The sequence below is a fragment of the Hippocampus guttulatus genome, chromosome 20, assembly GCF_054856545.1.
Source record: "Hippocampus guttulatus isolate MCC_2025c chromosome 20, RoL_Hgut_1.0, whole genome shotgun sequence".
Lineage (NCBI taxonomy): Eukaryota > Metazoa > Chordata > Actinopteri > Syngnathiformes > Syngnathidae > Hippocampus > Hippocampus guttulatus.
The window spans coordinates 11,617,786-11,644,889 of NC_141280.1; the positions used below are offsets into that span (position 1 = coordinate 11,617,786).

The 27,104-nt window shown below is 52.3% G+C and overlaps 38 non-coding genes and 1 pseudogene across 38 annotated transcripts; all 39 read right to left on the reverse strand.

Moving 5' to 3' along the window:
• Positions 1-1,272: 1,272 nt before the first annotated feature.
• On the reverse strand, positions 1,273-1,391 carry LOC147188235 (5S ribosomal RNA). Its single transcript, XR_015098352.1, has one exon. It is a non-coding gene; the product is annotated as a 5S ribosomal RNA (ribosomal RNA).
• Positions 1,392-1,754: 363 nt separating this feature from the next.
• On the reverse strand, positions 1,755-1,873 carry LOC147188236 (5S ribosomal RNA). The gene has a single exon (XR_015098363.1). It is a non-coding gene; the product is annotated as a 5S ribosomal RNA (ribosomal RNA).
• Positions 1,874-2,238: 365 nt separating this feature from the next.
• Positions 2,239-2,357, reverse strand: LOC147188237 (5S ribosomal RNA). Its single transcript, XR_015098020.1, has one exon. It is a non-coding gene; the product is annotated as a 5S ribosomal RNA (ribosomal RNA).
• A 363-nt stretch (positions 2,358-2,720) lies between these two features.
• On the reverse strand, positions 2,721-2,839 carry LOC147188238 (5S ribosomal RNA). The gene has a single exon (XR_015098164.1). It is a non-coding gene; the product is annotated as a 5S ribosomal RNA (ribosomal RNA).
• A 363-nt stretch (positions 2,840-3,202) lies between these two features.
• On the reverse strand, positions 3,203-3,321 carry LOC147188239 (5S ribosomal RNA; annotated as a pseudogene).
• A 364-nt stretch (positions 3,322-3,685) lies between these two features.
• Positions 3,686-3,804, reverse strand: LOC147188240 (5S ribosomal RNA). The gene has a single exon (XR_015098079.1). It is a non-coding gene; the product is annotated as a 5S ribosomal RNA (ribosomal RNA).
• A 363-nt stretch (positions 3,805-4,167) lies between these two features.
• LOC147188241 (5S ribosomal RNA) lies at positions 4,168-4,286 on the reverse strand. The gene has a single exon (XR_015098262.1). It is a non-coding gene; the product is annotated as a 5S ribosomal RNA (ribosomal RNA).
• A 479-nt stretch (positions 4,287-4,765) lies between these two features.
• On the reverse strand, positions 4,766-4,884 carry LOC147188242 (5S ribosomal RNA). The gene has a single exon (XR_015098301.1). It is a non-coding gene; the product is annotated as a 5S ribosomal RNA (ribosomal RNA).
• Positions 4,885-5,363: 479 nt separating this feature from the next.
• Positions 5,364-5,482, reverse strand: LOC147188243 (5S ribosomal RNA). The gene has a single exon (XR_015098375.1). It is a non-coding gene; the product is annotated as a 5S ribosomal RNA (ribosomal RNA).
• A 478-nt stretch (positions 5,483-5,960) lies between these two features.
• Positions 5,961-6,079, reverse strand: LOC147188244 (5S ribosomal RNA). The gene has a single exon (XR_015098386.1). It is a non-coding gene; the product is annotated as a 5S ribosomal RNA (ribosomal RNA).
• Positions 6,080-6,445: 366 nt separating this feature from the next.
• On the reverse strand, positions 6,446-6,564 carry LOC147188245 (5S ribosomal RNA). The gene has a single exon (XR_015098054.1). It is a non-coding gene; the product is annotated as a 5S ribosomal RNA (ribosomal RNA).
• A 479-nt stretch (positions 6,565-7,043) lies between these two features.
• LOC147188246 (5S ribosomal RNA) lies at positions 7,044-7,162 on the reverse strand. The gene has a single exon (XR_015098258.1). It is a non-coding gene; the product is annotated as a 5S ribosomal RNA (ribosomal RNA).
• A 364-nt stretch (positions 7,163-7,526) lies between these two features.
• On the reverse strand, positions 7,527-7,645 carry LOC147188247 (5S ribosomal RNA). Its single transcript, XR_015098305.1, has one exon. It is a non-coding gene; the product is annotated as a 5S ribosomal RNA (ribosomal RNA).
• A 3,467-nt stretch (positions 7,646-11,112) lies between these two features.
• Positions 11,113-11,231, reverse strand: LOC147188248 (5S ribosomal RNA). The gene has a single exon (XR_015098412.1). It is a non-coding gene; the product is annotated as a 5S ribosomal RNA (ribosomal RNA).
• A 363-nt stretch (positions 11,232-11,594) lies between these two features.
• On the reverse strand, positions 11,595-11,713 carry LOC147188249 (5S ribosomal RNA). Its single transcript, XR_015098539.1, has one exon. It is a non-coding gene; the product is annotated as a 5S ribosomal RNA (ribosomal RNA).
• Positions 11,714-12,076: 363 nt separating this feature from the next.
• LOC147188250 (5S ribosomal RNA) lies at positions 12,077-12,195 on the reverse strand. Its single transcript, XR_015098397.1, has one exon. It is a non-coding gene; the product is annotated as a 5S ribosomal RNA (ribosomal RNA).
• Positions 12,196-12,558: 363 nt separating this feature from the next.
• LOC147188251 (5S ribosomal RNA) lies at positions 12,559-12,677 on the reverse strand. Its single transcript, XR_015098408.1, has one exon. It is a non-coding gene; the product is annotated as a 5S ribosomal RNA (ribosomal RNA).
• Positions 12,678-13,159: 482 nt separating this feature from the next.
• Positions 13,160-13,278, reverse strand: LOC147188252 (5S ribosomal RNA). The gene has a single exon (XR_015098419.1). It is a non-coding gene; the product is annotated as a 5S ribosomal RNA (ribosomal RNA).
• A 364-nt stretch (positions 13,279-13,642) lies between these two features.
• LOC147188253 (5S ribosomal RNA) lies at positions 13,643-13,761 on the reverse strand. The gene has a single exon (XR_015098430.1). It is a non-coding gene; the product is annotated as a 5S ribosomal RNA (ribosomal RNA).
• Positions 13,762-14,241: 480 nt separating this feature from the next.
• Positions 14,242-14,360, reverse strand: LOC147188254 (5S ribosomal RNA). The gene has a single exon (XR_015098756.1). It is a non-coding gene; the product is annotated as a 5S ribosomal RNA (ribosomal RNA).
• Positions 14,361-14,723: 363 nt separating this feature from the next.
• On the reverse strand, positions 14,724-14,842 carry LOC147188255 (5S ribosomal RNA). Its single transcript, XR_015098441.1, has one exon. It is a non-coding gene; the product is annotated as a 5S ribosomal RNA (ribosomal RNA).
• A 364-nt stretch (positions 14,843-15,206) lies between these two features.
• LOC147188256 (5S ribosomal RNA) lies at positions 15,207-15,325 on the reverse strand. The gene has a single exon (XR_015098452.1). It is a non-coding gene; the product is annotated as a 5S ribosomal RNA (ribosomal RNA).
• Positions 15,326-15,800: 475 nt separating this feature from the next.
• LOC147188257 (5S ribosomal RNA) lies at positions 15,801-15,919 on the reverse strand. Its single transcript, XR_015098178.1, has one exon. It is a non-coding gene; the product is annotated as a 5S ribosomal RNA (ribosomal RNA).
• Positions 15,920-16,400: 481 nt separating this feature from the next.
• Positions 16,401-16,519, reverse strand: LOC147188258 (5S ribosomal RNA). The gene has a single exon (XR_015098048.1). It is a non-coding gene; the product is annotated as a 5S ribosomal RNA (ribosomal RNA).
• Positions 16,520-16,882: 363 nt separating this feature from the next.
• Positions 16,883-17,001, reverse strand: LOC147188259 (5S ribosomal RNA). The gene has a single exon (XR_015098143.1). It is a non-coding gene; the product is annotated as a 5S ribosomal RNA (ribosomal RNA).
• A 363-nt stretch (positions 17,002-17,364) lies between these two features.
• LOC147188260 (5S ribosomal RNA) lies at positions 17,365-17,483 on the reverse strand. Its single transcript, XR_015098463.1, has one exon. It is a non-coding gene; the product is annotated as a 5S ribosomal RNA (ribosomal RNA).
• A 363-nt stretch (positions 17,484-17,846) lies between these two features.
• Positions 17,847-17,965, reverse strand: LOC147188261 (5S ribosomal RNA). Its single transcript, XR_015098013.1, has one exon. It is a non-coding gene; the product is annotated as a 5S ribosomal RNA (ribosomal RNA).
• A 479-nt stretch (positions 17,966-18,444) lies between these two features.
• On the reverse strand, positions 18,445-18,563 carry LOC147188262 (5S ribosomal RNA). Its single transcript, XR_015098403.1, has one exon. It is a non-coding gene; the product is annotated as a 5S ribosomal RNA (ribosomal RNA).
• A 364-nt stretch (positions 18,564-18,927) lies between these two features.
• Positions 18,928-19,046, reverse strand: LOC147188263 (5S ribosomal RNA). Its single transcript, XR_015098474.1, has one exon. It is a non-coding gene; the product is annotated as a 5S ribosomal RNA (ribosomal RNA).
• A 364-nt stretch (positions 19,047-19,410) lies between these two features.
• LOC147188264 (5S ribosomal RNA) lies at positions 19,411-19,529 on the reverse strand. Its single transcript, XR_015098478.1, has one exon. It is a non-coding gene; the product is annotated as a 5S ribosomal RNA (ribosomal RNA).
• Positions 19,530-20,004: 475 nt separating this feature from the next.
• Positions 20,005-20,123, reverse strand: LOC147188265 (5S ribosomal RNA). Its single transcript, XR_015098014.1, has one exon. It is a non-coding gene; the product is annotated as a 5S ribosomal RNA (ribosomal RNA).
• Positions 20,124-20,486: 363 nt separating this feature from the next.
• Positions 20,487-20,605, reverse strand: LOC147188266 (5S ribosomal RNA). Its single transcript, XR_015098287.1, has one exon. It is a non-coding gene; the product is annotated as a 5S ribosomal RNA (ribosomal RNA).
• A 363-nt stretch (positions 20,606-20,968) lies between these two features.
• Positions 20,969-21,087, reverse strand: LOC147188267 (5S ribosomal RNA). Its single transcript, XR_015098015.1, has one exon. It is a non-coding gene; the product is annotated as a 5S ribosomal RNA (ribosomal RNA).
• A 363-nt stretch (positions 21,088-21,450) lies between these two features.
• On the reverse strand, positions 21,451-21,569 carry LOC147188268 (5S ribosomal RNA). The gene has a single exon (XR_015098486.1). It is a non-coding gene; the product is annotated as a 5S ribosomal RNA (ribosomal RNA).
• Positions 21,570-21,933: 364 nt separating this feature from the next.
• Positions 21,934-22,052, reverse strand: LOC147188269 (5S ribosomal RNA). Its single transcript, XR_015098479.1, has one exon. It is a non-coding gene; the product is annotated as a 5S ribosomal RNA (ribosomal RNA).
• A 475-nt stretch (positions 22,053-22,527) lies between these two features.
• LOC147188270 (5S ribosomal RNA) lies at positions 22,528-22,646 on the reverse strand. Its single transcript, XR_015098016.1, has one exon. It is a non-coding gene; the product is annotated as a 5S ribosomal RNA (ribosomal RNA).
• A 480-nt stretch (positions 22,647-23,126) lies between these two features.
• LOC147188271 (5S ribosomal RNA) lies at positions 23,127-23,245 on the reverse strand. The gene has a single exon (XR_015098017.1). It is a non-coding gene; the product is annotated as a 5S ribosomal RNA (ribosomal RNA).
• Positions 23,246-23,609: 364 nt separating this feature from the next.
• On the reverse strand, positions 23,610-23,728 carry LOC147188272 (5S ribosomal RNA). Its single transcript, XR_015097908.1, has one exon. It is a non-coding gene; the product is annotated as a 5S ribosomal RNA (ribosomal RNA).
• Positions 23,729-24,092: 364 nt separating this feature from the next.
• LOC147188273 (5S ribosomal RNA) lies at positions 24,093-24,211 on the reverse strand. Its single transcript, XR_015097911.1, has one exon. It is a non-coding gene; the product is annotated as a 5S ribosomal RNA (ribosomal RNA).
• Between the last annotated feature and the right edge of the window lie 2,893 nt (positions 24,212-27,104).

The following is a 27,104-nucleotide window of genomic DNA, read 5'->3' on the forward strand; positions in this document are numbered from 1 at the left end:
CCAGTGGGGGTAGGACTCCGCCAAGGCTGCCCTTTGTCGCCGATTCTGTTCATAACCTTTATGGACAGAATTTCTAGGCGCAGCAGAAGCGTTGAGGGGGTCCGTTTTGGGGTCCTCAGTATTGCATCCCTGCTTTTTGCAGATGATGTGGTGCTGTTGGCTCCTTCAAACAGGGCTCTCCAACTCTCACTGGAGCGTTTCGCAGCCGAGTGTGAAGCGGCTGGGATGAAGATCAGCACCTCCAAATCTGAAACCATGGTCCTCAGTCGGAAAAGGGTGGAGTGCCCCCTCCGGGTCGGGGAGGAGATCTTGCCCCAAGTGGAGGAGTTCAAGTATCTTGGGGTCTTGTTCACGAGTGGGGGCAGGAGGGAGCGAGAGATCGACAGGCGGATCGGTGCAGCGTCTGCTGTGATGCGGACGTTGTATCGGTCTGTTGTGGTGAAGAAGGACCTGAGCCAAAGGGCGAAGCTCTCAATTTACCGGTCGATCTATGTTCCAACCCTCATCTATGGTCACGAGCTATGGGTCGTGACCGAAAGAACGAGATCCCGGTTACAAGCGGCCGAAATGAGTTTTCTCCGCAGGGTGTCCGGGCTCTCCCTTAGAGATAAGGTGGGAAGCTCGGTCATCCGGGAGGGGCTCAGAGGCGAGCCACTTCTCCTCCACATCGAGAGGAGCCAGATGAGGTGGCTTGGGCATCTGATTCGGATGCCTCCTGAGCGCCTCCCTGGTGAGGTGTTCCGGGCATGTCCCACCGGGAGGAGACCCCGAGGAAGACCCAGGACACGCTGGAGAGACTATGTCACCCAGCTGGCCTGGGAATGTCTCGGGATCCCCCGGGGAGAGCTGTAAGAAGTAGCTAGGGAGAGGGAAGTCTGGGCTTCCCTGCTAAAGCTGTTGCCCCCGCGACCCGGCCCCGGATAAGCGGTAGATGATGGATGGATGGAGGGAACTTCCGAGTCGGGGGCGGAGTGGTGGGGTGAATTTTTTTCATTTATTAACCTCCTCCCGAGTGCACGAAGGAGGGGCCCGCTCCCGTGGTGGTTTGAGCGCTCAGCCTGTCAGGCTCGCATACGGTCCGCTGCGAGCACGCAATTCTTCGGTACTTGATGTCTGTTTGAAAGTGTGCTTTTCCAGCAGAGGTGCAACACATCAATAAGAGATTTAAAAATATCAGTTCAACTTAGTGGGTCCCCCAGTTAAGGCTGAGGTGAAAAAAGTGGAGAAAAGGAAGCGCGAAATAACGTGAAAGAGTGTTCACGTGGGTGCAAAAGCTTACAGCACCTGGTATTCCCAGGCGGTCTCCCATCCAAGTACTAACCAGGCCCGACCCTGCTTAGCTTCCGAGATCGGACGAGATCGGGCGTTCTCAGGGTAGTATGGCCGTAAGCGAGGGAAAACGTGAAAATTGTCCCCTTTATAGCAGACAGGGCACTTCCGGGTCGGGGGCGGAGTGATGGGGTGAATTTTTTTCATTTATTTACCTCCTCCCGAGTGCACGAAGGAGGGGCCCGCTCCCGTGGTGGTTTGAGCGCTCAGCCTGTCAGGCTCGCATACGGTCCGCTGCGAGCACGCAGCTCCTCGGTACTTGGTGTCTGTTGCAAAAGTGTGCTTTTCCAGCGGAGGTGCAACACATCAATAAGAGATTTAAAAATGTCAGTTCAACGTTGTGGCTCTCCCAGTTAAGGCTGAGGTGAAAAAGTGGAGAAAAGGAAGCGCGAAATAACGTGAAAGAGTGTTCACGTGGGTGCAAAAGCTTACAGCACCTGGTATTCCCAGGCGGTCTCCCATCCAAGTACTAACCAGGCCCGACCCTGCTTAGCTTCCGAGATCGGACGAGATCGGGCGTTCTCAGGGTAGTATGGCCGTAAGCGAGAAAAGAAGTGAAAATTGTCCCCTTTATAGCTGAAGGGGCACTTCCGGGTCGGGGGGCGCAGTAGTGGGGTGAATTCTTTTCATTTATTCACCTCCTCGCGAGTGCACGAAGGAGGGGCCCGCTCCCGTGGTGGTTTGAGCTCTCAGCCTGTCAGGCTCGCATACGGCCAGCTGCGAGCACGCAGCTCCTCGGTACTTGATGTCTGTTGCAAAAGTGTGCTTTTCCAGCGGAGGTGCAACACATCAATAAGAGATTTAAAAATATCAGTTCAACGTTGAGGGTCCCCCAGTTAAGGCTGAGGTGAAAAAAGTGGAGAAAAGGTAGCGCGAAATAACGTGAAAGAGTGTTCACGTGGGTGCAAAAGCCTACAGCACCTGGTATTCCCAGGCGGTCTCCCATCCAAGTACTAACCAGGCCCGACCCTGCTTAGCTTCCGAGATCAGACGAGATCGGGCGTTCTCAGGGTAGTATGGCCGTAAGCGAGAAAAGAAGTGAAAATTGTCCCTTTTATAGCTGACAGGCACGTCCGGGTCGGGGGCGGAGTGGTGGGGTGAATTTTTTTCATTTATTCACCTCCTCCCGAGTGCACGAAGGAGGAGCCCGCTCCCGTGGTGGTTTGAGCGCTCAGCCTGTCAGGCTCGCATACGGCCAGCTGCGAGCACGCAGCTCCTCGGTACTTGATGTCTGTTGCAAAAGTGTGCTTTTCCAGCGGAGGTGCAACACATCAATAAGAGATTTAAAAATATCAGTTCAACGTTGAGGGTCCCCCAGTTAAGGCTGAGGTGAAAAAAGTGGAGAAAAGGTAGCGCGAAATAACGTGAAAGAGTGTTCACGTGGGTGCAAAAGCTTACAGCACCTGGTATTCCCAGGCGGTCTCCCATCCAAGTACTAACCAAGCCCGACCCTGCTTAGCTTCCGAGATCGTACGAGATCGGGCGTTCTCAGGGTAGTATGGCCGTAAGCGAGGGAAAACGTGAAAATTGTCCCCTTTATAGCAGACAGGGCACTTCCGGGTCGGGGGCGGAGTAGTGGGGTGAATTTTTTTCATTTATTCACCTCCTCGCGGGTGCACGAAGGAGGGGCCCGCTCCCGTGGTGGTTTGAGCGCTCAGCCTGTCAGGCTCGCATACGGTCCACTGCGAGCACGCAGCTCCTCGGTACTTGATGTCTGTTGCAAAAGTGTGCTTTTCCAGCGGAGGTGCAACACATCAATAAGAGATTTAAAAATGTCAGTTGAACGTTGTGGCTCTCCCAGTTAAGGCTGAGGTGAAAAAGTGGAGAAAAGGAAGCGCGAAATAACGTGAAAGAGTGTTCACGTGGGTGCAAAAGCTTACAGCACTTGGTATTCCCAGGCGGTCTCCCATCCAAGTATTAACCAGGCCCGACCCTGCTTAGCTTCCGAGATCGGACAAGATCGGGCGTTCTCAGGGTAGTATGGCCGTAAGCGAGAAAAGAAGTGAAAATTGTCCCCTTTATAGCTGACAGGGCACTTCCGGGTCGGGGGCGGAGTGGTGGGGTGAATTTTTTTCATTTATTCACCTCCTCCCGAGTGCACGAAGGAGGGGCCCGCTCCCGTGGTGGTTTGAGCGCTCAGCCTGTCAGGCTTGCATACGGTCCGCTGCGAGCACGCAGCTCCTCGGTACTTGATGTCTGTTGCAAAAGTGTGCTTTTCCAGCGGAGGTGCAACACATCAATAAGAGATTTAAAAATATCAGTTCAACGTTGTGGGTCCCCCAGTTAAGGCTGAGGTGAAAAAAGTGGAGAAAAGGTAGCGCGAAATAACGTGAAAGAGTGTTCACGTGGGTGCAAAAGCTTACAGCACCTGGTATTCCCAGGCGGTCTCCCATCCAAGTATTAACCAGGCCCGACCCTGCTTAGCTTCCGAGATCGGACGAGATCGGGCGTTCTCAGGGTAGTATGGCCGTAAGCGAGGGAAAACGTGAAAATTGTCCCCTTTATAGCAGACAGGGCACTTCCGGGTCGGGGGCGGAGTAGTGGGGTGAATTTTTTTCATTTATTCACCTCCTCGCGAGTGCACGAAGGAGGGGCCCGCTCCGTGGTGGTTTGAGCGCTCAGCCTGTCAGGCTCGCATACGGTCCGCTGCGAGCACGCAGCTCCTCGGTACTTGATGTCTGTTGCAAAAGGGTGCTTTTCCAGCGGAGGTGCAACACATCAATAAGAGATTTAAAAATATCAGTTCAACGTTGAGGGTCCCCCAGTTAAGGCTGAGGTGAAAAAAGTGGAGAAAAGGTAGCGCGAAATAACGTGAAAGAGTGTTCACGTGGGTGCAAAAGCTCACAGCACCTGGTATTCCCAGGCGGTCTCCCATCCAAGTAGTAACCAGGCCTGACCCTGCTTAGCTTCCGAGATCGGACGAGATCGGGCGTTCTCAGGGTAGTATGGCCGTAAGCGAGAAAAGAAGTGAAAATTGTCCCTTTTATAGCTGACAGGGCACTTCCGGGTCGTGGGCGGAGTAGTGGGGTGATTTTTTTTCATTTATTCACCTCCTCGCGGGTGCACGAAGGAGGGGCCCGCTCCCGTGGTGATTTGAGCGCTCAGCCTGTCAGTTTCGCATACGGTCCGCTGCGAGCACGCAGCTCCTCGGTACTTGATGTCTGTTGCAAAATGTTGCTTTTCCAGTGGAGGTGCAAAAGCATCCAGCAGGCGGAAATCCAAAGCTGCTTCTTGTCCAAGTGCTATCATGACCGAGCAGCGTGCAGACGGCTCCCTCTGTTGGACATTATTTTATTCCAAAGAGACGTTGATCTGTCAAATCAACTTGAAGGAAACGATTTCAAAACACAGGATAAGTGAAAGTTGAATGACAAATGAAAGCCAAAATTTTAGGCAAGAGCAGTGATTTGTGTTGTGATTTGGAGGTGGGTGCAAAAGCTTACAGCACCTGGTATTCCCAGGCGGTCTCCCATCCAAGTACTAACCAGGCCCGACCCTGCTTGGGTTCCGAGATCGGACGAGATCGGGCGTTCTCAGGGTAGTATGGCCGTAAGCGAGAAAAGAAGTGAAAATTGTCCCCTTTATAGCTGACAGGGCAGTTCCGGGTCGGGGGCGGAGTAGTGGGGTGAATTTTTTTCATTTATTCACCTCCTCGCGAGTGCACGAAGGAGGGGCCCGCTCCCGTGGTGGTTTGAGCGCTCAGCCTGTCAGGCTCGCATACGGTCCGCTGCGAGCACGCAGCTCCTCGGTACTTGATGTCTGTTGCAAAAATTTGCTTTTCCAGTGGAGGTGCAAAAGCATGCAGCAGGCGGAAATCCCAAGCTGCTTCTTGTCCAAGTGCTATCATGACCGAGCAGCGTGCAGACGGCTCCCTCTGTTGGACATTATTTTATTCCAAAGAGACGTTGATCTGTCAAATCAACTTGAAGGAAACGATTTCAAAACACAGGATAAGTGAAAGTTGAATGACAAATGAAAGCCAAAATTTTAGGCAAGAGCAGTGATTTGTGTTGTGAATTGGAGGTGGGTGCAAAAGCTTACAGCACCTGGTATTCCCAGGCGGTCTCCCATCCAAGTACTAACCAGGCCCGACCCTGCTTAGCTTCCGAGATCGGACGAGATCGGGCGTTCTCAGGGTAGTATGGCCGTAAGCGAGAAAAAATGTGAAAATTGTCCCCTTTATAGCTGACAGGCACTTCCGGGTCGGGGGTGGAGTGGTGGGGTGAATTTTTTTCATTTATTCACCTCCTCCCGAGTGCACGAAGGAGGGGCCCGCTCCCGTGGTGGTTTGAGCGCTCAGCCTGTCAGGCTCGCATACGGTCCGCTGCGAGCACGCAGCTCCTCGGTACTTGATGCCTGTTGCAAAAGTGTGCTTTTCCAGCGGAGATGCAAAAGCATGCAGCAGGCGGAAATCCCAAGCTGCTTCTTGTCCAAGTGCTATCATGACAGAGCCCCGTGCAGACGGCTCCCTCTGTTGGACATTATTTTATTCCAAAGAGACGTTGATCTGTCAAATCAACTTGAAGGAAACGATTTCAAAACACAGGATAAGTGAAAGTTGAATGACAAATGAAAGCCAAAATTTTAGGCAAGAGCAGTGATTTGTGTTGTGAATTGGAGGTGGGTGCAAAAGCTTACAGCACCTGGTATTCCCAGGCGGTCTCCCATCCAAGTACTAACCAGGCCCGACCCTGCTTAGCTTCCGAGATCGGACGAGATCGGGCGTTCTCAGGGTAGTATGGCCGTAAGCGAGAAAAGAAGTGAAAATTGTCCCCTTTATAGCTGACAGGGCACTTCCGGGTCGGGGGCGGAATAGTGGGGTGAATTTTTTTTTTAATTATTCACCTCCTCGCGCGTGCACGAAGGAGGGGCCCGCTCCCGTGGTGGTTTGAGCGCTCAGCCTGTCAGCCTCGCATACGGTCCGCTGCGAGCACGCAACTCCTCGGTACTTGATGTCTGTTGCAAAAGTGTGCTTTTCCAGCGGAAGTGCAACACATCAATAAGAGATTTAAAAATATCAGTTCAACGTTGTGGGTCCCCCAGTTAAGGCTGAGGTGAAAAAAGTGGAGAAAAGGTAGCGCGAAATAACGTGAAAGAGTGTTCACGTGGGTGCAAAAGCTTACAGCACCTGGTATTCCCAGGCGGTCTCCCATCCAAGTACTAACCAGGCCCGACCCTGCTTAGCTTCCGAGATCGGACGAGATCGGGCGTTCTCAGGGTAGTATGGCCGTAGGCGGGAAAAGAAGTGAAAATTGTCCCCTTTGTAGCTGACAGGGCACTTCCGGGTCGGGGGCGGAGTAGTGGGGTGATTTTTTTTCATTTATTCACCTCCTCGCGAGTGCACGAAGGAGGGGCCCGCTCCCGTGGTGGTTTGAGCGCTCAGCCTGTCAGGCTCGCATACGGTCCGCTGCAAGCACGCAGCTCCTCGGTACTTGATGTCTGTTGCAAAAATTTGCTTTTCCAGTGGAGGTGCAAAAGCATGCAGCAGGCGGAAATCCCAAGCTGCTTCTTGTCCAAGTGCTATCATGACCGAGCAGCGTGCAGACGGCTCCCTCTGTTGGACATTATTTTATTCCAAAGAGACGTTGATCTGTCAAATCAACTTGAAGGAAACGATTTCAAAACACAGGATAAGTGAAAGTTGAATGACAAATGAAAGCCAAAATTTTAGGCAAGAGCAGTGATTTGTGTTGTGAATTGGAGGTGGGTGCAAAAGCTTACAGCACCTGGTATTCCCAGGCGGTCTCCCATCCAAGTACTAACCAGGCCCGACCCTGCTTGGCTTCCGAGATCGGACGAGATCGGGCGTTCTCAGGGTAGTATGGCCGTAAGGGAGAAAAGAAGTGAAAATTGTCCCCTTTATAGCTGACAAGGCAGTTCCGGGTCGGGGGCGGAGTGGTGGGGTGAATTTTTTTCATTTATTCACCTCCTCCCGAGTGCACGAAGGAGGGGCCCGCTCCCGTGGTGGTTTGAGCGCTCAGCCTGTCAGGCTCGCATACGGTCCGCTGCGAGCACGCAGCTCCTCGGTACTTGATGTCTGTTGCAAAATTTTGCTTTTCCAGTGGAGGTGCAACACATCAATAAGAGATTTAAAAATATCAGTTCAACGTTGAGGGTCCCCCAGTTAAGGCTGAGGTGAAAAAAGTGGAGAAAAGGTAGCGCGAAATAACGTGAAAGAGTGTTCACGTGGGTGCAAAAGCTCACAGCACCTGGTATTCCCAGGCGGTCTCCCATCCAAGTAGTAACCAGGCCCGACCCTGCTTAGCTTCCGAGATCGGACGAGATCGGGCGTTCTCAGGGTAGTATGGCCGTAAGCGAGAAAAGAAGTGAAAATTGTCCCTTTTATAGCTGACAGGGCACTTCCGGGTCGTGGGCGGAGTAGTGGGGTGATTTTTTTTCATTTATTCACCTCCTCCCGAGTGCACGAAGGAGGGGCCCGATCCCGTGGTGGTTTGAGCGCTCAGCCTGTCAGGCTCGCATACGGTCCGCTGCGAGCACGCAGCTCCTCGGTACTTGATGTCTGTTGCAAAAGTGTGCTTTTCCAGCGGAGGTGCAACACATCAATAAGAGATTTAAAAATGTCAGTTCAACGTTGGGGCCCGGCCGGGCTCAGCCCGAAGAGGCAACGTGGGTCCCCCTTCTCATGGTCTCACCACCCGTGGGAGGGGTCAAAGGGGTCGGGTGCAATGCGAGCTGGGCGGCAGCCAAAGGCGGGGACCCTGGCGGTCCGATCCTCGGCTGCAGAAGCTAGCTCTTGGGACATGGAATGTCACCTCTCTGGCAGGGAAGGAGCCCGAGCTGGTGTGTGAGGTAGAGAAGTTCCGACTGGATATAGTCGGACTTGCCTCCACACACAGCCTGGGTTCTGGTACTAGTTCTCTCGAGAGGGGTTGGACTCTCTTCCACTCTGGAGTTGCTCATGGTGAGAGGCGCAGAGCAGGTGTGGGCATACTCATTGCCCCCCGGCTCAGTGCCTGTACATTGGGGTTCACACCGGTAGACGAGAGGGTTGCTTCCCTCCGCCTTCGGGTGGGGGGACGGGTCCTGACTGTTGTTTGTGCATATGCACCAAACGGCAGCTCAGCATACCCACCCTTTTTGGAGTCCTTGGAGGGTGTGCTGGAGAGTACTCCTGCTGGGGACTCCCTTGTTCTGCTGGGGGACTTCAATGCTCACGTGGGCAATGACAGTGAGACCTGGAGGGGCGTGATTGGGAGGAACGGCCCCCCCGATCAGAACTCGAGTGGTGTTTTGTTATTGGACTTCTGTGCTCGCCACGGATTGTCCATAACGAACACCTTGTTCAAACATAAGGGTGTCCATATGTGCACTTGGCACCAGGACACCCTAGGCCGTAGTTCGATGATCGACCTTGTGGTTGTATCATCGGATTTGCGGCCGCATGTTTTGGACACTCGGGTGAAGAGAGGGGCGGAGCTGTCAACTGATCACCACCTGGTGGTGAGTAGGCTCCGATGGTGGGGGAAGATGCCGGTCCGTCCTGGCAGACCCAAACGTATTGTGAGGGTTTGTTGGGAGCGTCTGGCAGAATCCCCTGTCAGAAGGAGTTTCAACTCCCACCTCCGACAGAGCTTTTCCCATGTTCCGGGGGAGACGGGGGACATTGAGTCCGAGTGGACCATGTTCCGTGCCTCTATTGTTGAGGCGGCCAATCTGAGTTGTGGCCGTAAGGTGGTTGGTGCCTGTCGTGGCGGCAACCCTCGTACTCGCTGGTGGACACCAGCAGTAAGGGATGCCGTCAAGCTGAAGAAGGAGTCCTATCGAGCCTTTATGGCCTGTGGGACCCCAGAGGCAGCTGACGGGTATCGACTGGCCAAGCGGAACGCAGCTTCGGTGGTCGCCGAGGCAAAAACCCGAGCGTGGGAAGAGTTCGGTGAGGCCATGGAAGCCGACTTCCGGACGGCTTCGAGGAAATTCTGGTCCACCATCCGACGTCTCAGGAGGGGGAAGCAGTGCACCACTAACACTGTGTACAGTGGGGATGGGGCGCTGCTGACTTCGACTCGGGACGTTGTGAACCGGTGGGCAGAGTACTTCGAAGACCTCCTCAACTCCACCAACACGTCTTCCTTGGAGGAAGCAGAGTCTGAGGACCCTGAGGTGGGCTCTCCTATCTCTGTGGTTGAAGTCACCGATGTGGTTAAAAAGCTCCTCGGTGGCAGGGCCCCAGGGGTGGATGAGATCCGCCCGGAGTTCCTCAAGGCTCTGGATGTTGTGGGGCTGTCCTGGTTGACACGCCTCTGCAACATCGCGTGGTCAACGGGGAGAGTGCCTCTGGATTGGCAGACCGGGGTGGTAGTCCCTCTTTTTAAAAGGGGGGACCGGAGGGTGTGTTCCAACTACAGAGGGATCACACTCCTCAGCCTCCCTGGTAAGGTCTATTCAGGGGTGCTGGAGAGGAGGGTCCGTCAGGAAGTCGAGCCTCAGATTGAGGAGGAGCAGTGTGGTTTTCGTCCCGGCCGTGGAACAGTGGACCAGCTCTACACCCTTAGCAGGGTCCTCGAGGGTATGTGGGAATTCGCCCAACCAGTCTACATGTGTTTTGTGGACTTGGAGAAGGCGTTTGACCGTGTCCCTCGGGGAGTTCTGTGGGGGGTGCTTCGTGGGTATGGGGTACCGAACCCCCTGATACGGGCTATTCGGTCACTATACCACCGATGTCAGAGTTTGGTTCGCATTGCCGGCAGTAAGTCGGAATCGTTTCCAGTGAGGGTAGGACTCCGCCAAGGCTGCCCTTTGTCGCCGATTCTGTTCATAATCTTTATGGACAGAATTTCTAGGCGCAGCCGAAGCGTTGAGGGCGTCCGTTTTGGTGGCCTCAGTATTGCATCCCTGCTTTTTGCAGATGATGTGGTGCTGTTGGCTCCTTCAAACGGGGCTCTCCAACTCTCACTGGAGCGTTTCGCAGCTGAGTGTGAAGCGGTTGGGATGAAAATCAGCACCTCCAAATCTGAAACCATGGTCCTCAGTCGGAAAAGGGTGGAGTGCCCCCTCCGGGTCGGGGGAGAGATCTTGCCCCAAGTGGAGGAGTTTAAGTATCTTGGGGTCTTGTTCACGAGTGAGGGCAGGAGGGAGCGAGAGATCGACAGGCGGATCGGTGCAGCGTCTGCTGTGATGCGGACGTTGTATCGGTCTGTCGTGGTGAAGAAGGAGCTGAGCCAACGGGCGAAGCTCTCAATTTACCGGTCGATCTACGTTCCAACCCTCATCTATGGTCACGAGCTATGGGTCGTGACCGAAAGAACGAGATCCCGGATACAAGCGGCCGAAATGAGTTTTCTCCGCAGGGTGTCCGGGCTCTCCCTTAGAGATAAGGTGAGAAGCTCGGTCATCCGGGAGGGGCTCAGAGTCGAGCCGCTTCTCCTCCACATCGAGAGGAGCCAGATGAGGTGGCTTGGGCATCTGATTCGGATGCCTCCTGAACGCCTCCCTGGTGAGGTGTTCCGGGCATGTCCCACCGGGAGGAGACCCCGGGGAAGACCCAGGACACGCTGGAGTGACTATGTCACCCAGCTGGCCTGGGAACGCCTCGGGATCCCCCGGGGAGAGCTGGAAGAAGTAGCTAGGGAGAGGGAAGTCTGGGCTTCCCTGCTAAAGCTGTTGCCCCCGCGACCCGGCCCCGGATAAGCGGTAGAAGATGGATGGATGGATGGATGGAAAATATCAGTTCAACGTTGAGGGTCCCCCAGTTAAGGCTGAGGTGAAAAAAGTGGAGAAAAGGTAGCGCGAAATAACGTGAAAGAGTGTTCACGTGGGTGCAAAAGCTTAGAGCACCTGGTATTCCCAGGCGGTCTCCCATCCAAGTACTAACCAGGCCCGACCCTGCTTGGCTTCCGAGATCGGACGAGATCGGGCGTTCTCAGGGTAGTATGGCCGTAAGCGAGAAAAGAAGTGAAAATTGTCCCCTTTATAGCTGACAAGGCAGTTCCGGGTCGGGGGCGGAGTGGTGGGGTGAATTTTTTTCATTTATTCACCTCCTCCCGAGTGCACGAAGGAGGGGCCCGCTCCCGTGGTGGTTTGAGCGCTCAGCCTGTCAGGCTCGCATACGGTCCGCTGCGAGCACGCAGCTCCTCGGTACTTGATGTCTGTTGCAAAAGTGTGCTTTTCCAGCGGAGGTGCAACACATCAATAAGATATTTAAAAATGTCAGTTCAACGTTGTGGCTCTCCCAGTTAAGGCTGAGGTGAAATAGTGGAGAAAAGGTAGCGCGAAATAACGTGAAAGAGTATTCACGTGAGTGCAAAAGCTTACAGCACCTGGTATTCCCAGGCGGTCTCCCATCCAAGTACTAACCAGGCCCGACCCTGCTTAGCTTCCGAGATCGGACGAGATCGGGCGTTCCCAGGGTAGTATGGCCGTAAGCGAGCAAAGAAGTGAAAATCGTCCCCTTTATAGCTGACAGGGCACTTCCGGGTCGGGGGCGGAGTGGTGGGGTGAATTTTTTTCATTTATTCACCTCCTCCCGAGTGCACGAAGGAGGGGCCCGCTCCCGTGGTGGTTTGAGCGCTCAGCCTGTCAGGCTCGCATACGGTCCGCTGCGAGCACGCAGCTCCTCGGTACTTGATGTCTGTTGCAAAAGTGTGCTTTTCCAGCGGAGGTGCAACACATCAATAAGAGATTTAAAAATGTCAGTTCAACGTTGTGTCTCCATCAGTTAAGGCTGAGGTGAAAAAGTGGAGAAAAGGAAGCGCGAAATAAGGTGAAAGAGTGTTCACGTGGGTGCAAAAGCTTACAGCACCTGGTATTCCCAGGCGGTCTCCCATCCAAGTACTAACCAGGCCCGACCCTGCTTAGCTTCCGAGATCGGACGAGATCGGGCGTTCTCAGGGTAGTATGGCCGTAAGCGAGAAAAGAAGTGAAAATTGTCCCCTTTATAGCTGACAGGGCACTTCCGGGTCGGGGGCGGAGTAGTGGGGTGATTTTTTTTCATTTATTCACCTCCTCGCGAGTGCACGAAGGAGGGGCCCGCTCCCGTGGTGGTTTGAGCGCTCAGCCTGTCAGGCTCGCATACGGTCCGCTGCGAGCACGCAGCTCCTCGGTACTTGATGTCTGTTGCAAAATTTTGCTTTTCCAGTGGAGGTGCAACACATCAATAAGAGATTTAAAAATGTCAGTTCAACATTGTGTCTCTCCCAGTTAAGGCTGAGGTGAAAAAGTGGAGAAAAGGTAGCGCGAAATAACGTGAAAGAGTGTTCACGTGGGTGCAAAAGCTTACAGCACCTGGTATTCCCAGGCGGTCTCCCATCCAAGTACTAACCAGGCCCGACCCTGCTTAGCTTCCGAGATCGGACGAGATCGGGCGTTCTCAGGGTAGTATGGCCGTAAGCGAGAAAAGAAGTTAAAATTGTCCCCTTTATAGCTGACAGGGCACTTCCGGGTCGGGGGCGGAGTAGTGGGGTGAATTTTTTTTTTTATTTATTCACCTCCTCGCGGGTGCACGAAGGAGGGGCCCGCTCCCGTGGTGGTTTGAGCGCTCAGCCTGTCAGGCTCGCATACGGTCCGCTGTGAGCACGCAGCTCCTCGGTACTTGATGTCTGTTGCAAAAATTTGCTTTTCCAGTGGAGGTGCAAAAGCATGCAGCAGGCGGAAATCCCAAGCTGCTTCTTGTCCAAGTGCTATCATGACCGAGCAGCGTGCAGACGGCTCCCTCTGTTGGACATTATTTTATTCCAAAGAGACGTTGATCTGTCAAATCAACTTGAAGGAAACGATTTCAAAACACAGGATAAGTGAAAGTTGAATGACAAATGAAAGCCAAAATTTTAGGCAAGAGCAGTGATTTGTGTTGTGAATTGGAGGTGGGTGCAAAAGCTTACAGCACCTGGTATTCCCAGGCGGTCTCCCATCCAAGTACTAACCAGGCCCGACCCTGCTTAGCTTCCGAGATCGGACGAGATCGGGCGTTCTCAGGGTAGTATGGCCGTAAGCGAGAAGAGAGGTGAAAATTGTCCCCTTTATAGCTGACAGGGCACTTCCGGGTCGGGGGCGCAGTAGTGGGGTCAATTTTTTTCATTTATTCACCTCCTCGCGAGTGCACGAAGGAGGGGCCCGCTCCCGTGGTGGTTTGAGCGCTCAGCCTGTCAGGCTCGCATACGGCCCGCTGCGAGCACGCAGCTCCTCGGTACTTGATGTCTGTTGCAAAAGTGTGCTTTTCCAGCGGAGGTGCAACACATCAATAAGAGATTTAAAAATATCAGTTCAACGTTGTGGGTCCCCCAGTTAAGGCTGAGGTGAAAAAAGTGGAGAAAAGGTAGCGCGAAATAACGTGAAAGAGTGTTCACGTGGGTGCAAAAGCTTACAGCACCTGGTATTCCCAGGCGGTCTCCCATCCAAGTACTAACCAGGCCCGACCCTGCTTAGCTTCCGAGATCGGACGAGATCGGGCGTTCTCAGGGTAGTATGGCCGTAAGCGAGAAAAAAAAGTGAAAATTGTCCCTTTTATAGCTGACAGGGCACTTCCGGGTCGGGGGCGGAGTAGTGGGGTGATTTTTTTTCATTTATTCACCTCCTCGCGAGTGCACGAAGGAGGGGCCCGCTCCCGTGGTGGTTTGAGCGCTCAGCCTGTCAGGCTCGCATACGGTCCGCTGCGAGCACGCAGCTCCTCGGTACTTGATGTCTGTTGCAAAATTTTGCTTTTCCAGTGGAGGTGCAAAAGCATCCAGCAGGCGGAAATCCCAAGCTGCTTCTTGTCCAAGTGCTATCATGACCGAGCAGCGTGCAGACGGCTCCCTCTGTTGGACATTATTTTATTCCAAAGAGACGTTGATCTGTCAAATCAACTTGAAGGAAACGATTTCAAAACACAGGATAAGTGAAAGTTGAATGACAAATGAAAGCCAAAATTTTAGGCAAGAGCAGTCATTTGTGTTGTGAATTGGAGGTGGGTGCAAAAGCTTACAGCACCTGGTATTCCCAGGCGGTCTCCCATCCAAGTACTAACCAGGCCCGACCCTGCTTAGCTTCCGAGATCGGACGAGATCGGGTGTTCTCAGGGTAGTATGGCCGTAAGCGAGGGAAAACGTGAAAATTGTCCCCTTTATAGCAGACAGGGCACTACCGGGTCGGGGGCGGAGTAGTGGGGTGAATTATTTTCATTTATTCACCTCCTCGCGGGTGCACGAAGGAGGGGCCCGCTCCCGTGGTGGTTTGAGCGCTCAGCCTGTCAGGCTCGCATACGGTCCGCTGCGAGCACGCAGCTCCTCGGTACTTGATGTCTGTTGCAAAAGTGTGCTTTTCCAGCGGAGGTGCAACACATCAATAAGAGATTTAAAAATGTCAGTTCAACGTTGTGGCTCTCCCAGTTAAGGCTGAGGTGAAATAGTGGAGAAATGGTAGCGCGAAATAACGTGAAAGAGTATTCACGTGGGTGCAAAAGCTTACAGCACCTGGTATTCCCAGGCGGTCTCCCATCCAAGTACTAACCAGGCCCGACCCTGCTTAGCTTCCGAGATCGGACGAGATCGGGCGTTCTCAGGGTAGTATGGCCGTAAGCGATGGAAAAGGTGAAATTTGTCCCCTTTATAGCAGACAGGGCACTTCCGGGTCGGGGGCGGAGTAGTGGGGTGAATTTTTTTCATTTATGCACCTCCTCGCGGGAGCACGAAGGAGGGGCCCGCTCCCGTGGTGGTTTGAGCGCTCAGCCTGTCAGGCTCGCATACGGTCCGCTGCGAGCACGCAGCTCCTCGGTACTTGATGTCTGTTGCAAAAGTGTCCTTTTCCAGCGGAGGTGCAACACATCAATAAGAGATTTAAAAATATCAGTTCAACGTTGAGGGTCCCCCAGTTAAGGCTGAGGTGAAAAAAGTGGAGAAAAGGTAGCGCGAAATAACGTGAAAGAGTGTTCACGTGGGTGCAAAAGCTTACAGCACCTGGTATTCCCAGGCGGTCTCCCATCCAAGTACTAACCAGGCCCGACCCTGCTTAGCTTCCGAGATCGGACGAGATCGGGCGTTCTCAGGGTAGTATGGCCGTAAGCGAGAAAAGAAGTTAAAATTGTCCCCTTTATAGCTGACAGGGCACTTCCGGGTCGGGGCCGGAGTAGTGGGGTGAATTTTTTTTTTATTTATTCACCTCCTCGCGGGTGCACGAAGGAGGGGCCCGCTCCCGTGGTGGTTTGAGCGCTCAGCCTGTCAGGCTCGCATACGGTCCGCTGCGAGCACGCAGCTCCTCGGTACTTGATGTCTGTTGCAAAAATTTGCTTTTCCAGTGGAGGTGCAAAAGCATCCAGCAGGCGGAAATCCCAAGCTGCTTCTTGTCCAAGTGCTATCATGACCGAGCCCAGTGCAGACGGCTCCCTCTGTTGGACATTATTTTATTCCAAAGAGACGTTGATCTGTCAAATCAACTTGAAGGAAACGATTTCAAAACACAGGATAAGTGAAAGTTGAATGACAAATGAAAGCCAAAATTTTAGGCAAGAGCAGTGATTTGTGTTGTGAATTGGATGCAAAAGCTTACTGCACCTGGTATTCCCAGGCGGTCTCCCATCCAAGTACTAACCAGGCCCGACCCTGCTTAGCTTCCGAGATCGGACGAGATCGGGCGTTCTCAGGGTAGTATGGCCGTAAGCGAGAAAGGAAGTTAAAATTGTCCCCTTTATAGCTGACAGGGCACTTCCGGGTCGGGGGCGGAATAGTGGGGTGAATTTTTTTTTTAATTATTCACCTCCTCGCGGGTGCACGAAGGAGGGGCCCGCTCCCGTGGTGGTTTGAGCGCTCAGCCTGTCAGGCTCGCATACGGTCCGCTGCGAGCACGCAGCTCCTCGGTACTTGATGTCTGTTGCAAAATTTTGCTTTTCCAGTGGAGGTGCAAAAGCATCCAGCAGGCGGAAATCCCAAGCTGCTTCTTGTCCAAGTGCTATCATGACCGAGCAGCGTGCAGACGGCTCCCTCTGTTGGACATTATTTTATTCCAAAGAGACGTTGATCTGTCAAATCAACTTGAAGGAAACGATTTCAAAACACAGGATAGGTGAAAGTTGAATGACAAATGAAAGCCAAAATTTTAGGGAAGAGCAGTGATTTGTGTTGTGAATTGGAGGTGGGTGCAAAAGCTTACAGCACCTGGTATTCCCAGGCGGTCTCCCATCCAAGTACTAACCAGGCCCGACCCTGCTTAGCTTCCGAGATCGGACGAGATCGGGCGTTCTCAGGGTAGTATGGCCGTAAGGGAGGGAAAACGTGAAAATTGTCCCCTTTATAGCAGACAGGGCACTACCGGGTCGGGGGCGGAGTAGTGGGGTGAATTTTTTTCATTTATTCACCTCCTCGCGGGTGCACGAAGGAGGGGCCCGCTCCCGTGGTGGTTTGAGCGCTCGGCCTGTCAGGCTCGCATACGGTCCGCTGCGAGCACGCAGCTCCTCGGTACTTGATGTCTGTTGCAAAAGTGTGCTTTTCCAGCGGAGGTGCAACACATCAATAAGAGATTTAAATATATCAGTTCAACGTTGTGGCTCTCCCAGTTAAGGCTGAGGTGAAAAAGTGGAGAAAAGGAAGCGCGAAATAACGTGAAAGAGGGTTCACGTGGGTGCAAAAGCTTACAGCACCTGGTATTCCCAGGCGGTCTCCCATCCAAGTACTAACCAGGCCCGACCCTGCTTAGCTTCCGAGTTCGGACGAGATCGGGCGTTCTCAGGGTAGTATGGCCGTAAGCGAGAAAAGAAGTGAAAATCGTCCCTTTTATAGCTGACAGGGCACTTCCGGGTCGGGGGTGGAGTGGTGGGGTGAATTTTTTTCATTTATTCACCTCCTCCCGAGTGCACGAAGGAGGGGCCCGCTCCCGTGGTGGTTTGAGCGCTCAGCCTGTCAGGCTCGCATACGGTCCGCTGCGAGCACGCAGCTCCTCGGTACTTGATGTCTGTTGCAAAAGTGTGCTTTTCCAGCGGAGGTGCAACACATCAATAAGAGATTTAAATATATCAGTTCAACGTTGTGGCTCTCCCAGTTAAGGCTGAGGTGAAAAAGTGGAGAAAAGGAAGCGCGAAATAACGTGAAAGAGGGTTCACGTGGGTGCAAAAGCTTACAGCACCTGGTATTCCCAGGCGGTCTCCCATCCAAGTACTAACCAGGCCCGACCCTGCTTAGCTTCCGAGATCGGACGAGATCGGGCGTTCTCAGGGTAGTATGGCCGTAAGCGAGGGAAAACGTGAAAATTGTCCCCTTTGTAGCAGACAGGGCACTTCCGGGTCGGGGGCGGAGTAGTGGGGTGAATTTTTTTCATTTATTCACCTCATCGCGGGTGCACGAAGGAGGGGCCCGCTCCCGTGGTGGTTTGAGCGCTCAGCCTGTCAGGCTCGCATACGGTCCGCTGCGAGCACGCAGCTCCTCGGTACTTGATGTCTGTTGCAAAAGTGTGCTTTTCCAGCGGAGGTGCAACACATCAATAAGAGATTTAAAAATATCAGTTCAACGTTGTGGGTCCCCCAGTTAAGCTGAGGTGAAAAAAGTGGAGAAAAGGTAGCGCGAAATAACGTGAAAGAGTGTTCACGTGGGTGCAAAAGCTTACAGCACCTGGTATTCCCAGGCGGTCTCCCATCCAAGTACGAACCAGGCCCGACCCTGCTTAGCTTCCGAGATCGGACGAGATCGGGCGTTCTCAGGGTAGTATGGCCGTAAGCGAGAAAAGAAGTGAAAATTGTCCCTTTTATAGCTGACAGGGCACTTCCGGGTCGGGGGCGGAGTAGTGGGGTGATTTTTTTTCATTTATTCACCTCCTCGCGAGTGCACGAAGGAGGGGCCCGCTCCCGTGGTGGTTTGAGCGCTCAGCCTGTCAGGCTCGCATACGGTCCGCTGCGAGCACGCAGCTCCTCGGTACTTGATGTCTGTTGCAAAATTTTGCTTTTCCAGTGGAGGTGCAAAAGCATCCAGCAGGCGGAAATCCCAAGCTGCTTCTTGTCCAAGTGCTATCATGACCGAGCAGCGTGCAGACGGCTCCCTCTGTTGGACATTATTTTATTTCAAAGAGACGTTGATCTGTCAAATCAACTTGAAGGAAACGATTTCAAAACACAGGATAAGTGAAAGTTGAATGACAAATGAAAGCCAAAATTTTAGGCAAGAGCAGTGATTTGTGTTGTGAATTGGAGGTGGGTGCAAAAGCTTACAGCACCTGGTATTCCCAGGCGGTCTCCCATCCAAGTACTAACCAGGCCCGACCCTGCTTAGCTTCCGAGATCGGACGGGATGGAGCGTTCTCAGGGTAGTATGGCCGTAAGCGAGAAAAGAAGTGAAAATTGTCCCCTTTATAGCAGACAGGGCACTTCCGGGTCGGGGGCGGAGTCGTGGGGTGAATTTTTTTCATTTATTCACCTCCTCGCGGGTGCACGAAGGAGGGGCCCGCTCCCGTGGTGGTTTGAGCGCTCAGCCTGTCAGGCTCGCATACGGCCAGCTGCGAGCACGCAGCTCCTCGGTACTTGATGTCTGTTGCAAAAGTGTGCTTTTCCAGCGGAGGTGCAACACATCAATAAGAGATTTAAAAATATCAGTTCAACGTTGAGGGTCCCCCAGTTAAGGCTGAGGTGAAAAAAGTGGAGAAAAGGTAGCGCGAAATAACGTGAAAGAGTGTTCACGTGGGTGCAAAAGCTTACAGCACCTGGTATTCCCAGGCGGTCTCCCATCCAAGTACTAACCAGGCCCGACCCTGCTTAGCTTCCGAGATCGGACGAGATCGGGCGTTCTCAGGGTAGTATGGCCGTAAGCGAGGGAAAACGTGAAAATTGTCCCCTTTATAGCAGACAGGGCACTACCGGGTCGGGGGCGGAGTAGTGGGGTGAATTATTTTCATTTATTCACCTCCTCGCGGGTGCACGAAGGAGGGGCCCGCTCCCGTGGTGGTTTGAGCGCTCAGCCTGTCAGGCTCGCATACGGTCCGCTGCGAGCACGCAGCTCCTCGGTACTTGATGTCTGTTGCAAAAGTGTCCTTTTCCAGCGGAGGTGCAACACATCAATAAGAGATTTAAAAATATCAGTTCAACGTTGAGGGTCCCCCAGTTAAGGCTGAGGTGAAAAAAGTGGAGAAAAGGTAGCGCGAAATAACGTGAAAGAGTGTTCACGTGGGTGCAAAAGCTTACAGCACCTGGTATTCCCAGGCGGTCTCGAATCCAAGTACTAACCAGGCCCGACCCTGCTTAGCTTCCGAGATCGGACGAGATCGGGCGTTCTCAGGGTAGTATGGCCGTAAGCGAGAAAAGAAGTTAAAATTGTCCCCTTTATAGCTGACAGGGCACTTCCGGGTCGGAATAGTGGGGTGAATTTTTTTTTTAATTATTCACCTCCTCGCGGGTGCACGAAGGAGGGGCCCGCTCCCGTGGTGGTTTGAGCGCTCAGCCTGTCAGGCTCGCATACGGTCCGCTGCGAGCACGCAGCTCCTCGGTACTTGATGTCTGTTGCAAAATTTTGCTTTTCCAGTGGAGGTGCAAAAGCATCCAGCAGGCGGAAATCCCAAGCTGCTTCTTGTCCAAGTGCTATCAAGACCGAGCAGCGTGCAGACGGCTCCCTCTGTTGGACATTATTTTATTCCAAAGAGACGTTGATCTGTCAAATCAACTTCAAGGAAACGATTTCAAAACACAGTATAAGTGAAAGTTGAATGACAAATGAAAGCCAAAATTTTAGGGAAGAGCAGTGATTTGTGTTGTGAATTGGAGGTGGGTGCAAAAGCTTACAGCACCTGGTATTCCCAGGCGGTCTCCCATCCAAGTACGAACCAGGCCCGACCCTGCTTAGCTTCCGAGATCGGACGAGATCGGGCGTTCTCAGGGTAGTATGGCCGTAAGCGAGAAAAGAAGTGAAAATTGTCCCTTTTATAGCTGACAGGGCACTTCCGGGTCGGGGGCGGAGTAGTGGGGTGATTTTTTTTCATTTATTCACCTCCTCGCGAGTGCACGAAGGAGGGGCCCGCTCCCGTGGTGGTTTGAGCGCTCAGCCTGTCAGGCTCGCATACGGTCCGCTGCGAGCACGCAGCTCCTCGGTACTTGATGTCTGTTGCAAAAGTGTGCTTTTCCAGCGGAGGTGCAACACATCAATAAGAGATTTAAAAATGTCAGTTCAACGTTGTGGCTCTCCCAGTTAAGGCTGAGGTGAAAAAGTGGAGAAAAGGAAGCGCGAAATAACGTGAAAGAGTGTTCACGTGGGTGCAAAAGCTTACAGCACTTGGTATTCCCAGGCGGTCTCCCATCCAAGTACTAACCAGGCCCGACCCTGCTTAGCTTCCGAGATCGGACGAGATCGGGCGTTCTCAGGGTAGTATGGCCGTAAACGAGGGAAAACGTGAAAATTGTCCCCTTTATAGCAGACAGGGCACTTCCGGGTCGGGGGCGGAGTAGTGGGGTGAATTTTTTTCATTTATTCACCTCATCGCGGGTGCACGAAGGAGGGGCCCGCTCCCGTGGTGGTTTGAGCGCTCAGCCTGTCAGGCTCGCATACGGTCCGCTGCGAGCACGCAGCTCCTCGGTACTTGATGTCTGTTGCAAAAGTGTGCTTTTCCAGCGGAGGTGCAACACATCAATAAGAGATTTAAAAATATCAGTTCAACGTTGTGGGTCCCCCAGTTAAGCTGAGGTGAAAAAAGTGGAGAAAAGGTAGCGCGAAATAACGTGAAAGAGTGTTCACGTGGGTGCAAAAGCTTACAGCACCTGGTATTCCCAGGCGGTCTCCCATCCAAGTACGAACCAGGCCCGACCCTGCTTAGCTTCCGAGATCGGACGAGATCGGGCGTTCTCAGGGTAGTATGGCCGTAAGCGAGCGAAGAAGTGAAAATCGTCCCCTTTATAGCTGACAGGGCACTTCCGGGTCGGGGGCGGAGTAGTGGGGTGAATTTTTTTCATTTATTCACCTCCTCGCGAGTGCACGAAGGAGGGGCCCGCTCCCGTGGTGGTTTGAGCGCTCAGCCTGTCAGGCTCGCATACGGTCCGCTGCGAGCACGCAGCTCCTCGGTACTTGATGTCTGTTGCAAAAGTGTGCTTTTCCAGCGGAGGTGCAACACATCAATAAGAGATTTAAAAATGTCAGTTCAACGTTGTGGCTCTCCCAGTTAAGGCTGAGGTGAAATAGTGGAGAAAAGGTAGCGCGAAATAACGTGAAAGAGTATTCACGTGGGTGCAAAAGCTTACAGCACCTGGTATTCCCAGGCGGTCTCCCATCCAAGTACTAACCAGGCCCGACCCTGCTTAGCTTCCGAGATCGGACGAGATCGGGCGTTCTCAGGGTAGTATGGCCGTAAGCGATGGAAAAGGTGAAATTTGTCCCCTTTATAGCAGACAGGGCACTTCCGGGTCGGGGGCGGAGTAGTGGGGTGAATTTTTTTCATTTATTCACCTCCTCGCGGGAGCACGAAGGAGGGGCCCGCTCCCGTGGTGGTTTGAGCGCTCAGCCTGTCAGGCTCGCATACGGTCCGCTGCGAGCACGCAGCTCCTCGGTACTTGATGTCTGTTGCAAAAGTGTCCTTTTCCAGCGGAGGTGCAACACATCAATAAGAGATTTAAAAATATCAGTTCAACGTTGAGGGTCCCCCAGTTAAGGCTGAGGTGAAAAAAGTGGAGAAAAGGTAGCGCGAAATAACGTGAAAGAGTGTTCACGTGGGTGCAAAAGCTTACAGCACCTGGTATTCCCAGGCGGTCTCGAATCCAAGTACTAACCAGGCCCGACCCTGCTTAGCTTCCGAGATCGGACGAGATCGGGCGTTCTCAGGGTAGTATGGCCGTAAGCGAGAAAAGAAGTTAAAATTGTCCCCTTTATAGCTGACAGGGCACTTCCGGGTCGGAATAGTGGGGTGAATTTTTTTTTTAATTATTCACCTCCTCGCGGGTGCACGAAGGAGGGGCCCGCTCCCGTGGTGGTTTGAGCGCTCAGCCTGTCAGGCTCGCATACGGTCCGCTGCGAGCACGCAGCTCCTCGGTACTTGATGTCTGTTGCAAAATTTTGCTTTTCCAGTGGAGGTGCAAAAGCATCCAGCAGGCGGAAATCCCAAGCTGCTTCTTGTCCAAGTGCTATCAAGACCGAGCAGCGTGCAGACGGCTCCCTCTGTTGGACATTATTTTATTCCAAAGAGACGTTGATCTGTCAAATCAACTTCAAGGAAACGATTTCAAAACACAGTATAAGTGAAAGTTGAATGACAAATGAAAGCCAAAATTTTAGGGAAGAGCAGTGATTTGTGTTGTGAATTGGAGGTGGGTGCAAAAGCTTACAGCACCTGGTATTCCCAGGCGGTCTCCCATCCAAGTACGAACCAGGCCCGACCCTGCTTAGCTTCCGAGATCGGACGAGATCGGGCGTTCTCAGGGTAGTATGGCCGTAAGCGAGAAAAGAAGTGAAAATTGTCCCCTTTATAGCTGACAGGGCACTTCCGGGTCGGGGGCGCAGTAGTGGGGTGATTTTTTTTTCATTTATTCACCTCCTCGCGGGTGCACGAAGGAGGGGCCCGCTCCCGTGGTGGTTTGAGCGCTCAGCCTGTCAGGCTCGCATACGGTCCGCTGCGAGCACGCAGCTCCTCGGTACTTGATGTCTGTTGCAAAATTTTGCTTTTCCAGTGGAGGTGCAAAAGCATCCAGCAGGCGGAAATCCCAAGCTGCTTCTTGTCCAAGTGCTATCAAGACCGAGCAGCGTGCAGACGGCTCCCTCTGTTGGACATTATTTTATTCCAAAGAGACGTTGATCTGTCAAATCAACTTCAAGGAAACGATTTCAAAACACAGTATAAGTGAAAGTTGAATGACAAATGAAAGCCAAAATTTTAGGGAAGAGCAGTGATTTGTGTTGTGAATTGGAGGTGGGTGCAAAAGCTTACAGCACCTGGTATTCCCAGGCGGTCTCCCATCCAAGTACGAACCAGGCCCGACCCTGCTTAGCTTCCGAGATCGGACGAGATCGGGCGTTCTCAGGGTAGTATGGCCGTAAGCGAGAAAAGAAGTGAAAATTGTCCCCTTTATAGCTGACAGGGCACTTCCGGGTCGGGGGCGCAGTAGTGGGGTGATTTTTTTTTCATTTATTCACCTCCTCGCGGGTGCACGAAGGAGGGGCCCGCTCCCGTGGTGGTTTGAGCGCTCAGCCTGTCAGGCTCGCATACGGTCCGCTGCGAGCACGCAGCTCCTCGGTACTTGATGTCTGTTGCAAAAGTGTGCTTTTCCAGCGGAGGTGCAACACATCAATAAGAGATTTAAAAATGTCAGTTCAACGTTGTGGCTCTCCCAGTTAAGGCTGAGGTGAAAAAGTGGAGAAAAGGAAGCGCGAAATAACGTGAAAGAGTATTCACGTGGGTGCAAAAGCTTACAGCACCTGGTATTCCCAGGCGGTCTCCCATCCAAGTACTAACCAGGCCCGACCCTGCTTGGCTTCCGAGATCGGACGAGATCGGGCGTTCTCAGGGTAGTATGGCCGTAAGCGAGGGAAAACGTGAAAATTGTCCCCTTTATAGCAGACAGGGCACTACCGGGTCGGGGGCGGAGTAGTGGGGTGAATTCTTTTCATTTATTCACCTCCTCGTGGGTGCACGAAGGAGGGGCCCGCTCCCGTGGTGGTTTGAGCGCTCAGCCTGTCAGGCTCGCATACGGCCCGCTGCGAGCACGCAGCTCCTCGGTACTTGATGTCAGTTGCAAAAGTGTGCTTTTCCAGCGGAGGTGCAACACATCAATAAGAGATTTAAATATATCAGTTCAACGTTGTGGGTCCCCCAGTTAAGGCTGAGGTGAAAAAAGTGGAGAAAAGGTAGCGCGAAATAACGTGAAAGAGTGTTCACGTGGGTGCAAAAGCTTACAGCACCTGGTATTCCCAGGCGGTCTCCCATCCAAGTACTAACCAGGCCCGACCCTGCTTGGCTTCCGAGATCGGACGAGATCGGGCGTTCTCAGGGTAGTATGGCCGTAAGCGAGAAAAGAAGTGAAAATTGTCCCTTTTATAGCTGACAGGGCACTTCCGGGTCGGGGGTGGAGTGGTGGGGTGAATTTTTTTCATTTATTCACCTCCTCCCGAGTGCACGAAGGAGGGGCCCGCTCCCGTGGTGGTTTGAGCGCTCAGCCTGTCAGGCTCGCATACGGCCCGCTGCGAGCACGCAGCTCCTCGGTACTTGATGTCAGTTGCAAAAGTGTGCTTTTCCAGCGGAGGTGCAACACATCAATAAGAGATTTAAATATATCAGTTCAACGTTGTGGGTCCCCCAGTTAAGGCTGAGGTGAAAAAAGTGGAGAAAAGGTAGCGCGAAATAACGTGAAAGAGTGTTCACGTGGGTGCAAAAGCTTACAGCACCTGGTATTCCCAGGCGGTCTCCCATCCAAGTACTAAACAGGCCCGACCCTGCTTATGTAGCCACCCTAGGTGCAGCTACTAGTGGCACCCTTCTATTAAGTTGTCAGTCAAGGGGAAGTGTGTCAATCTATCAAATCTATTTGAGTTAGGGTGCACTACTTAAGGTCACAGCGAGATTGGCAACAGCAGACTCTAGTTAGAGTCAAGGGGAAACCTCCAACAGGAAGAAGACACACTGACTGAGGTTTTTATAAAAAAATATATTGGGTGAATATTTACAATAGGAGTAGATGGGAAACTGAACCAGAATGCATAAAGATGAAATGAAAAAAAAACATACAGTAAGTTAAATTGTTATCAGTTCTTATCAATTGTTTTTTGGGTATCAGATCTGACCCATAAAAAAACGACTGAGATCTCAGATTCAACAAAAAAAAGAGGGAAATCCTTTCAACTGTCCTACCACCCTCCAGCGGACGGGTGGCTTTGAAGTCCAAGATGTCCTTCACCAACGTCCCACGTGGCATCCAATCTCCAGACTACGTAGTCCAATCTTCTGATGGTCTATGAGTCCCAAAAAAAAAACAGCCAGGAACGTTATCGCTTCTAAACCCTTCTCTTGCCTTGAGAAGAAAAAAAAGAAAGATTGCCACAGGATTTAACTTACTATCTTGTACAGGTAGAGGTTCAAGGACTAGTTTTCATTTATCGTTCTTTCGTTTCGACCCGCCTGGGAAAAGTGCGAGAATGTTTCTGTCTCTCTCGCTAACGGGTCCTCGCTCCGAGCGCTGCGGTGCGGTGCGTTCATTGTCCCTCGGAAACAGCAGTATCACAAACAAATATCACCCTCCAGAACAAACAATAAAATAACAGCCTTATCAAGGCTGGGTTACACTCTCCCCCTCTAAACGGCATGAGTCCCTTCATGCCCCGTTACCCATCCTGGACATTATGAAGGCAATGCTGCAGCCTTCGAGAACGCAACACATAAAGCTTGTATAAAAGAATTAATGGCTAAGCTCAGTGGCTCTCCCAACTCATCATAGGTAAACTTTTTAGGTCGACGTCTTTCTCTACCAGAGCGTCGCAAGCCTACCGTCTCTACGTCAACATCATCAAGTTCGATAGCCTCAGCAATAGGTCTAGAGTCTGATGGAATGGAAACCCTGTCAGTCGGGGTGTTTGTCATGTGAGGTTTTTGGATATCAACTTCAACCTGGTCTGGACATCTAGCGTCTGTGGATGATAACTCACCACTACCCAAACCAGGAATCTCATGTTGTGAGGCCTTGTCAAATTTTTCAAAGTCAAGTGTCGATCTGTCTGGCACTGCAATATCAGAAGGTGACGCTCTGGGTTGAATATGTGTAGGAGCTTGAGATTTTGGGGGAAACTTTTCAGTTTGGACATAGGGGCCCTTCGTGATTATCTGTGGCTCCCACGAGCCAATATAAGTGTCCTCTTCATCACTCTCTTCTATGTCACTGTACACTGCTTCAGCATCACCGTCGATGGTTTTCATCTTGCTTCTTTTGCTTCGTGTCCAAATCTTTCTCAAATTTCCTCCTTGAGGATCTGATTCACTTTGGTCCACAACAGGTAAGAACCCACAAGGGAGAAGTAAATCCCTGTGTAAAGTGCGGTGAGGGCCATCTCCGGTTTCTGGTTTAACAACATAAACAGGACTGTCTCTGATGCGTCTTACAACTGTGTGAATGGTTCGTTCCCAACGGTCTGCAAGTTTGTGTTTTCCTCTGATGTTAACATTCCTTACCAGGACTCTGTCACCGACATAGAGCTCAGCAGCCCTTACCTTTTTGTCAAACCGTGTTTTATTCTTCTCACCCATCTTCTTCGAGTGTTCGGAAGCAAGAGCGTAGCTCTCCTGGAGGTTGTCACGAAGAGTTCTGACATAATCTGCATGTGATTTGGGGCCACTTTTACCGGGGTAAGTACCAAGGACAAGATCAATGGGCAATCGAGGCTGCCTGCCGAACATTAGTTCATATGGGGAATAACCTGTTGTGTCATTTTTTGTACAATTGTAGGCATGTGTCAAGGGCTTCACAAAGTCTCGCCAATGGGATTTGTCCTTTTCCTCTAATGTGCCCAACATGTCGAGCAGGGTCCGATTATAGCGTTCTACTGGGTTTGCCCGGGGATGATATGGAGTGGTACGAATCTTTTTTACCCCGACGAACTCACAAAGCTCCTTGACTAACTTAGATTCGAAGTCTCTGCCTTGATCACTGAGCAGGCGACAAGGGAAGCCATATGGAATGATCAAATTATCCCAAAGAGCTTTAGCTACCGTCTTAGCTCTCTGGTCTCTCGTAGGCACTGCTATGGCAAATTTCGTAAAATGATCCGTCAATACTAACACATTTCTTGTGTCTCGACTGTCTGGCTCAATGGACAAGTAATCCATACACACTAATTCAAGGGGATAAGTTGCATGGATGTTCTCCAGTGGAGCAGCCCTCTGGGGAATCCCCTTCCTCATGACACATCGGGGAC